Genomic DNA, 9,681 nt, shown 5'->3' with positions numbered 1-9,681 from the left:
TCATGGAGCGCCGTGCCGCGGGCCCTGGGGACATGAGCCAGGGAACCCAGGGGTTATGTGTGGGAATGTGCTCACAGCATGAGCAGTGAGAGGAAGGGCTCACCAGACAGAGGGGACAGTGTGGGCAGAGGATGGGAGATGGGTCCTCGGAGACCACAGAAGCAAGGCTTCAGTAGAAGGCAGGAGGGTTGAGGGTGTGTGCCTTTATTGTTGCTGTCCTTCCCTGCCCCCCTGTAGTGATGGTCTGCCCTGGTTACCAGGCGCAGGTTTGTCCCCTGGTCTCCTCCCTGTTGTGGCCCAGCAGACCATTGAGGATGGGGGCCCTTCATCAGCCTGGGGAACTAGGGAGGACTTAGCCTCCCGTGAAGCTGTTATGGCGGCAAACCTAGGAGATGCTGCAGAGTTTCATGGCAGGAGAACCGTCTGTCTGATATGAGGCCAAGTCTGACTCTCCCTGGATCTCAGTGGGAGATGCTAGAGGGTGCTGTGGTAGGTGTCCTGGTAACAGTTCTCTTGTTTCTGATGGACTCGTTCAACCAGTGGCAGACGTTCTTTACAGGGAGCTGAGAAGCATGCCAGTAGCAGTTCAGCACTAATTCTAGGAAGATGTAAAGCCCTCATCAAGTTTTGCCCTGGAATAGAAGAAGACCAAAGCCCAGAAATGTCAGATGTCCTGGACGTGTCCAAAATGGATCTGCAGCTACAGAGAGTGATTCAAAGATCTTGGAACATCCCACTGCGGGGGGCCAGGGTTCGATCCCTGGTCAGGGAACTAAATCCCACCTGCCACAACTAAAGATCCCGCCTGCCGCGGCTAAGACCCGGCGCAGCCAAACAAATAATTAATTAATTAATTAATTAATTAATATTTTTTAAAAAACACACAAAGATCTTGGAACAAAGCTGGAAAGGTCCGTTTCTTCTTCTCAAAACAGGATTCTGTCCCTTGAGCTGAAAACTCATGATCGTTGAAGGCTGAAAGAAACAACATCACCTCCAGACAGGAGGTGCAGGCCCAAGACAAAGAATATCAGAAACAGCGATTAAACCAGAGTTTCCAGCGGGGAGATCAGGATGGCGGAGTAGGAGGACACTGAGCTCACCTCCCCCCATGAGCACATCTGTAATACACGCGGAGCAGTTCTCACTGAAAACTAACAGGACTTGCAGAAAGGCTCTTCCCCAGTCAAGGCTGTAAAGAAAGATCCACATGGAGTTGGGCAGAAGGGAGAAGTGATCAGGTCAGGAGCTGTGCCCCTAGCAGGGGACATAGAAGAGGAAGACGATTGCATGGGCTTGGAGATACTCCCTGGGGAGTGAGGGGTTTGAGCCACACATTGGACGCCCCAGCTCTGGGGTCTGATGCGGGGAAGACGAGTCCCCTTAGCTGGTTTGAAAACCAGTGGGACTTACTGGAGGGCTGTAAGAGACCTAGACACCACCCTTGAAGAGCGCACACATACTCGTGCTTAGTCCTGGGAGCAAGGCAGAGGAAGCAGATGGAAACCTCCCCCGGGCTCTGGCCAGTTTCATGCGTACCCCAGCCCACAGCGGGAGCCTGCCCAGCCACTCTTGGCTCTGGCGCAGCTGTCCCCCAGGGCAAAGGCTGCCATTGCTAAGGAGAGAGCACGCTTGGGGGGATGAAGACGGCTTGAACCTGGCCCTGCCTCCAATAGGGTGAGGGCTTCTGTAGGCGGCGAGCGTGCAGAGACAGCAGATCAGCAACGACCAGGGCTCTGACGGGCTTGCTGGAACTGTCCCAGAGCGTACCCCAGCCCACAGCGGGCACCTTCTCCAGCCTGTCTTGCTGCAGTGCTGCTCTCCACTAGGGTGGAGGTGCTGTTGCTGGGGGGAGGGCACACACTTAGAGGGAATGGAACCAGCTTGGACCTGACCCTCAGGGCTTCTGCACCAGCACCTGGGGCCCTGACCGTGACCCCAGTAGGGACTGATGGCCACTGAGCAGAGGAGGCAGCCCTGCTCACAACTGGCTCCAGCTCTAGCCCCTCCCTCTCCAGCCCTACCCCCCACCGAGGCGGTAGCTGCCAGCACACCCTGAGGGAAGATGTGACCCACGCTCACTTCCACCAGAGCCACTGGGCACACGCACACTGCTTAGGAGCACTCTCACACAAGGTCACACCTTCAAGACGGGGATAGGTTACTAACTGTCACCTAATTTTATAGAGACAGTTAAACAGAATGAGAAGACAGAGGAATTTGTTTCAAACAAAATAACAAGAAAAAAAGTGCTGGTGAAACAGAGAGATTTACCAGATAAAGAGTTCAAAGCATTAGTAATAAGAATGCTAACTAAACTAGGGAAAAGAAGAGATGAACACAGTGAGAATTTTAACAGAAAATATAAAAAAGAACCAGTCAGAGAAGAATACAATAACTGAGATGAAAAACAGAAGGAATTAACAGCAAACTAGGTGATAGAGCAGACTAGGCGATACAGAAGAACGCATAAACAATCTGGAAGATAGAATAACGGACGTCAACCAATAAGATCAAGAAAAAGAAATTTTTTAGAAAGGAGGATAGTTTAAGGGGGCCTTAGGGACAACATCAAGTGTACTAACATTCACATTATGGGAGTCCCAGAAAGAGAAGAGAGAGTGAAAGGGGTAGAAAATGTATTTGATGAAATCATGGCTGAAAATTTCCCAAAGCTGAAGAAGGAAACAGATTTCCAGGTACAGAAAGCACAGAGGGTCCCAAACAAGATGAACCCAAACAGACCCACACCAAGGTATACCAAGATAATTAAAATGGTGAAAGTTAAAGAGAATTTTAAGGGCAGCAAGAGAAAAAAAAAGGTTCACATACAAGGGAACCCTCATCAGCCAATTTTTCTGCAGAAACTTCACAGGCCAGAAGGGAGCTCTTACAACTCAATATAAAAAAACCCAAACAACCCAATAAAAAAAATGGACGGAAGACCTGAATAGATATTTTTCCAAAGAACACATACAGGTGGCCAACATTCACATGAAAAGATGCTCAACATCACTAAGCATCAGGAGATGAAAATCACAACCACAATGAGATATCACCTTGAACCTGTCATAATGGCTATGATCAAAAAGAGAATAAATAAGGAGTTCCTTGGTAGTCCAGTGGTTAGGACTCGGTGCTTTCACTGCCATGGCCCGGGTTCAACCCCTGGTCCGGGAACTAAGATCTCGCAAGCTGCGCAGCATGACTGAAAAAAAAAAAAAAAAATCCACAGAGAGAGAGAGAGCAAATAATAAATGTTGGTGAGGATGTGGAGAAAAGGGAACCCTAGTACATATACCATTTGTGGGAATGTACATTGGTGCAGCCACTATGGAAAACAGTATGGAGGTTCCTCAAAAAATTAAAAATAGAACTACCATATGATTCAGCAATTCCACTCCTGGGTACTTATCTGAAGAAAACAAAAACACTAATTCAAAAAGATATATGCATCCTAATATTCATAGCTGCATTATTTACAGCAGCTAAGATAAGGGGCAAACTAAGTGTGCATCAACAGAGGAATGGAAAAGAAGATGTGGTACCTATTTACACTGGAATATTATTCAGCCATAAAAAAGAATGGAATTTTGCCATTTGCAACAACATGAACGGACCTGGAGAGTATTATGCTTAGTGAAATAAATCAAACCGAGAAAGACAAATACTGTATGTTGTCACTGATATTTGAAATCTAAAAAACAAAACTAATGAATATAACAAAAAGGAAACAGACTCATAGATACAGAGAACAAACTAGCGGTTACCATAGTAGAGAGAGAAGCGGGGAGGGGCACGATAGGGGCAGGATTAAGAGGTAAAACACTATCTTTAATATAAATAGGTGACAAGGGAATATTGTACAGCACAGGGAATATAGCCAATATTTTATAATAACTTTAAATGGAGTATAATCTATAAAAATATTGAATCACTGTTGTATACCTGAATCTAATATAATATTACAAATCAACTATAATTTAAGAAAAAAACAAACAGAGCTTCTAGACTTGGGTCACACATCTGATGATCCAGATGGAGCACTTATCAGGGAGCACATGCTACCCGAGCCCTGGGCCCTTGTTTTTCTCGCCCCACTTTTTCCCTCCGTGGCTGCCAGGCGTTCCCTGCCCCTCCTCTTCCTCCACGTTGTCCAGTGAATCCACATGTGGAGTTCATGGCGGGAGGATGTTCTCTTCCACCCCTTCCTCCAGGAAGCCCAGGCGGGCCCCTGAGCTGGCTTCTCACCAAGAGGTCTTGGTCCTCCCCGTCGTTCTCCCTCAGGGGCTGGGTCTTCCCTGAATACGGTCATCCAGAACGTGGAAATGAGTTACCTCCTAGCTTCGTGACCAAATCCCAAATCACCCCAAGGCCCACTGTAATAGCTCACCTTTGTCCAAATGTATTTTTGAATTATCTATATTTGTTTTTAGTTTAACGTAAGTCTTTTACTCTTTCTCAGATTGTATCTCGATAGTATTATAAACAAACTTCCGGATAGTATTTCGTAAGTAGTGGTTTTTTTAAATGATTCTCTTCATATTTTAATTTCTAGAAAATATAACGGGTTAAATTTAAGTTGATGACACAATTCACTATTTCTTAAACAACTATTCTCTGGGAGGAGTTCAACCACCAGAGACATTAGAAATATCAGAACACTTTCTCTCTGCCAATGATTCTATGTTGCCGGGTAATAAGAGAACGGTGGGGATGATGTCATGGTCTCTGTAAACAGTAGTTGATTAAAGAATGGCTGGGCTGTGCTGATTGTGTGGGGAGCAGGTGTGTGGAAGGAGGGGCCCAGGGGGCTCCTGGTGTTCTGGGCCCAGGAGAGCTGCTGCCCTCTGGTTGTCAGGGCCCCTGGCCAGGGCTGGACTGAACTCAGTCACTCGGGGCTGCAGAAGGTGGGTACAGGCTGGGATTCTCAGCTCTGTTCCACCTCTCCAGGGCATCTGGGTCTTTTCAGCTAGAGCGAAGAGCCTGCCCCAGTGGCACCACCGGCTGTGCAATGCACCTGCTGAGGGCCTTGAGGGCAGCCTGTACCAAGCTCTGGGCCAGCAGCCTTGGGGCTGAAGGCTGGGGTATAAGTTGCTGAGCTCAGTCTAGCTGAGCCAGGATCAAGCACGTCCAGGGATGGATGTGGATTCTAGGCAAAGAGCAAGGCTGGAGCTTCTGGGGGATACCGTAAGCCGTCCTGGCACCTGAGGCTTGGATGAGGTCCACCTTGCCAGAGTGACAGTCCAAGAGGAGCCCATCCAGGGCCTGAGCCATGGCTGTGGGCAAAGAATGCACTGGATCTTCAGGGAAACCATGCCTAAGATGCTGTGGGATCAGATGGAAAGACGTTTAAACCAGGCTCTAGAACCTGCAGGCTGTGCCACTTCTAGTAAGTTATGGGAACCTCACTGAGACTCGGTTTCCTTCTCGGTTATAAGGGGGTAAAGATGGGCCCTGTCTTCCAGTGAGCCTGGGAGGGATATGGTAGATGTAAAGGTACCTAGCAGGTGCTCAGGAACGGACACTGGTTTCCATCAGCCTTCTCTGGGGCACAGCACTGAGCCAGCCTCTGTGGACAAACAGGGATGGGACGATTAGCAAGGAGAGCCCTGACAAAGGGAGGCGCACAAGGGTGAAGACTCTGTATCAGACTAGGTCAGGGGGAAGCAGGGAATAATCCTCATGGATACATCCAGGGCAGTCAGAGGATTAGGTCAGGGCCTATCACAGCACCTGATACAAAGTAGCCCTCCGTGAAGGTGGAATCAATGAACATGGAGGGTGATGTGTGATGTTTGTCTGCACAGCCTCTCCTTTGACTGCAGTTTTTCATGCAGCCACCAGAGGGCAGAGCTGACCCATACATTCCTTGTGGGATCGAGGCCAGGCTCCCTCTTGTGAGTTCTGTCCGGGACGGTAAGCCTCAGAACTCAGGGACCACCGTTCCTCTCTGTAGGTGCAGAAGCCATTCACAGCCCCTGAGAGGTCAGAACCCTTTCCTCAACATTCCATCTCTCTAGAACAAAAAAGTCCAGTTGAGGCAAATGTTCCTGCGTCAGTCTGACCAGATTTCTCAGGGCTTTGGTGTGCCTGTGCCCCCTCTCATCCCAGGGAGTACCCCCTTCTTTCTCCTTTGTTAGGGGTGTACTGTTCTGGGGCGGGGGGGAAGGATTATGCACATGAGAGATTGACCCTCAGGTTCTTCAGGAAACCGTGGGGGACACAGATGCCATCCAACATTTGTGTCTGCTCTTAAGTGGAACTTAGAAGGGAATGGGAATTCCTGATCAAGGACACTGAAGACCCGGCCCCAGGCGCCATCCCCCACCCTACAGCGAGCCAGGCCTCAGGGGCACAGCTGGGAACCGCGGGCTTCCTGAGTGAGGATTCTCCCCAGGGTCATTAGGGTCTGAGGCACAGGCAGCAGCGTTCGTGGCACTGTGTCCTACCACTCCCTGGCCTTTTGTGACATGTACCAACCTGGGTCTCCTTCCCCCCGTGGGCCCCTCTACTCCTCTCATGTGTCTCTCCCAATCTGGCTAACTCTCCTTGGTTCTCCTTGGTTCTCTGGGGTGGACCTCAAGCTGTGTGCCACGGCTCTCTGCTGGTCTCTCAGTTCCCTCTGCATTCGCAGGGCGTGCTTGCGTCCTTGTGGGTCTCTGTGATTAGTCACCTGCTCCCTTCCCTGGTTCATGTTTATCCGAGGCACTCATCCTCAGGTTACCCTTCCACACTTCACAGGCGGAGGCTCTTTCTCCTCCAGCTTCTGTATCCCTGTTGCTCCTCGGACCAGGCTGGATGCTGGGTCAGGATCTCATGCAGATTCCGTGTTTGTCCTATGGATGTCTGCAGGGCTGTGTACAGACAAGCCATGGCAGTGGGCGCAGCCCCAGGACAGTACTGCTGGGTTGCTGGGACAAGGCTTTGTGGTGGAAGCAGACGTGGCTGGTGGCCAGTGGCCAGGCAGTGGTCACCTGCCATAGTTGCACTCCTGAAGGCCCTGCCGCTCTGAATGTCCCTGCAGGCCTGGCTCCTGGCCTGGGGCAGTGCGGGGTCCGTGGCCCAGCATGTGCCCTCTGGTCTTGAATTGGGGCACAGCCATGTAGCTTAGGAGAGTCCCAGCTCTGGCACATGGTGGGACTGTGCTTGCTCTGCAGAGGGCTGAGTTCCTCTGGCTCGGGTCATATATGAAGCACAAATTCAGTTTTTTATATTTATACTCATAGTCATAATTTTTATATTAACACCATCTCCCAGTAAACCAAGATGTGTTTGGTCGAAGCTGTTTTAAATACATGTTGACTGGAAGCTGGAGTCTTTATTTGTTCCTAGTCAGTTTCTCCTGGGTCAACGAGTAGCAACTCCAGCACCCACCCAACAGATCCTCTGCTACGAGGGGACTGGAAAGCAGCAACCACACGCCAGGGGGTAGTTTCGGAAGAAGACCCTAGAGTTAGGAGTGATGCAGATGCCAGGGAAGCCCTGCCTGCTCCCGCAGAGGGCGGGCATTGGACGGGTGCCTGAGGAGCTGGTACCTTCCCCTCTACAGATGTGGGACACTCCAGCAAGGATCAGATTTTCCCCACACCAGTCACCCTGCCAGGAGCTCTACCTGAACTGTCATCTTTTATCATCTCTTCAGCCCAATGGGGTGGAGTAGCCTGTGGTCTGGCTGCCCTTCAGGATGCCGTGAGGGAGCAGGGTGGGCGGTGCTGAGACCTCCTTCTCGGCCCCATTCTTGAGCCCCTTTTAAGCTGAAAGCTCCAGAGAACGCCCTCTCTTCTTGAACATTCAGGTCTTTTAGAAAATGAAACCCAGACCATAGCCAGTCTTAGGCCCACAACTTGGCCTGAGGGGACATTGCTCCGACATCCCAGATCACTGGGACAAGCATTGCAGGCCTAGATGCCGAGAGGCTCTGGTCCCTTCTGAAATGTTTTCAAAAGTCTAGAATGAATGTACTGAGGTATTCTTGCTGTAATCTGAGGTTAATTAAATATAGGAGGGCTCACAGAAGGGCACTGCACACGAGGGAGTAGAACACATCCAGGCTGCAGGACCAGGAAGAAGGAGCCTCTTTAGAGAGCTCTGTGGACACTCCCACAGCCAATGCCACGGTGTTCCGGGGCCTGGCTCCTGGGTGAGCCAGGAGGGAGCCAAGGCTGACACGGGAGGGCCACGTGGGTGTCAGGATGTGGACTCAGGTGTTCTCTGAGGACAGTGGAGGCCCCGGATGAACGTAGTGAATGTGGGGGAGGAACGGGGAGATCCATGACGGGAAAAGTCCCTTCAGTTCCAGTGTAAACACGAGGCTGGGATCAGACCAGAAGCTGGTTGTTCCGTGAAGCAGGGCGAAAAGAGAATCCCATGTTGTCCTGAGCCTGGAATTCTTCCCAGGGGAACAGCTGTGACTGCGTAGAGCACATGTTAATGTACATGTTTGATTCTGAAGACCAGGGCCTCCTTGATCCTGTGAGGCACTAGAGTTAAACTAAAGTGTTGTCCATGAAGAAGCTTGCAGGCCATTGAAAGTTCTCTCCTGTCACAGTGTAGGTAGCAGACGGTTTCTCTAACTCCCTCAGGCTGGGATCCAGGTGCAGCCCATCCTGCATCTTTCCTGGGGAGAACCCCAGCCTGCTTGCTGCTAACCCCCCGCCCCTGCTGTCTGCCTGTCCTGTCCTGTCCCACCGGCTGCTCTCGGCTTTGTCTCCACCAGGCAGCCTCATGTAAACAACCACCAGAGCCTGAGCCCTGGCTGGTGCCTCCTCTCTGGGCTTTGCACGTGTGGTTTGCAAGGTGTCTGGAGCCCACTGCCCCAGAGAAAGGGACACAGGCTCTGTGAGAAGCCTCTGCACTTGGTCAACATCTCTGCTTTGATGGACACTCATCCCCAGGAAGGCTGGTCAGGAGCTCCAGCCACACTTGGTTCCTTCCTTTGCTCTGTCCTAACTGTGTCTTACCTTGCTGTCCTCCCTCCCAATGTAGCCATGGAAACTCCCTCGGGAGAGTCATTCTAGTCCAGGTGGAGGCAGGGATAAAGCAAATCCTGAGCTTTCTCACCCCCGGCTCCTGGATGTTCCCTGCCACTTCAGGAGAGCTGGGGTTTGTTTTAAATACCAGCCCCATTTGTAACCCATACACTCCACACTTCAGCCCCTGCTCAATAGCCACACAGAGGTCAGGAAGACTTTTCATCTGTATCTGAGCCAAAAATCAGCAACTTTGACAACGTGGTCCCAGACTAAACCCATAAGATGACAGCAAGCCGAAGGACGTCTCTCCTGCCTCACCCAAAGCCTCTGCTTGATGGTCCCTGAAGGTAGGTTTTCCAGATAAAATATAAGATGCCCAACTACACCCGAACTTCAGATAAACAATGAATAATATTTTAGTATAAGTACGTCCCAAATGTTGCATACTTACAGTAAAAAATTATTTGTTCCCTTGTGCACTGTTGGTGGGATTATAAACTGGTAAATGAGTCTAGCCACTATGGGTAACAGTATGGAGGTCCCTCAAAAATTTAAAAATAGAACTACTATATGATCCAGCCATCCCAGTTTTGGGTATATATCCAAAGGAAATGAAAACAGGTTTTCAAGGAGATATCTTCACTCCCATGTTTATTGCTGCATTATTCACAATAGTCAAGTTTATGGAAACAACCTAAGTGTCCAT

The sequence above is a fragment of the Eschrichtius robustus genome, chromosome 7, assembly GCF_028021215.1.
Source record: "Eschrichtius robustus isolate mEscRob2 chromosome 7, mEscRob2.pri, whole genome shotgun sequence".
Lineage (NCBI taxonomy): Eukaryota > Metazoa > Chordata > Mammalia > Artiodactyla > Eschrichtiidae > Eschrichtius > Eschrichtius robustus.
The sequence above is the reverse complement of the archived record's forward strand: the minus strand, read 5'-3'. Positions refer to the sequence as shown.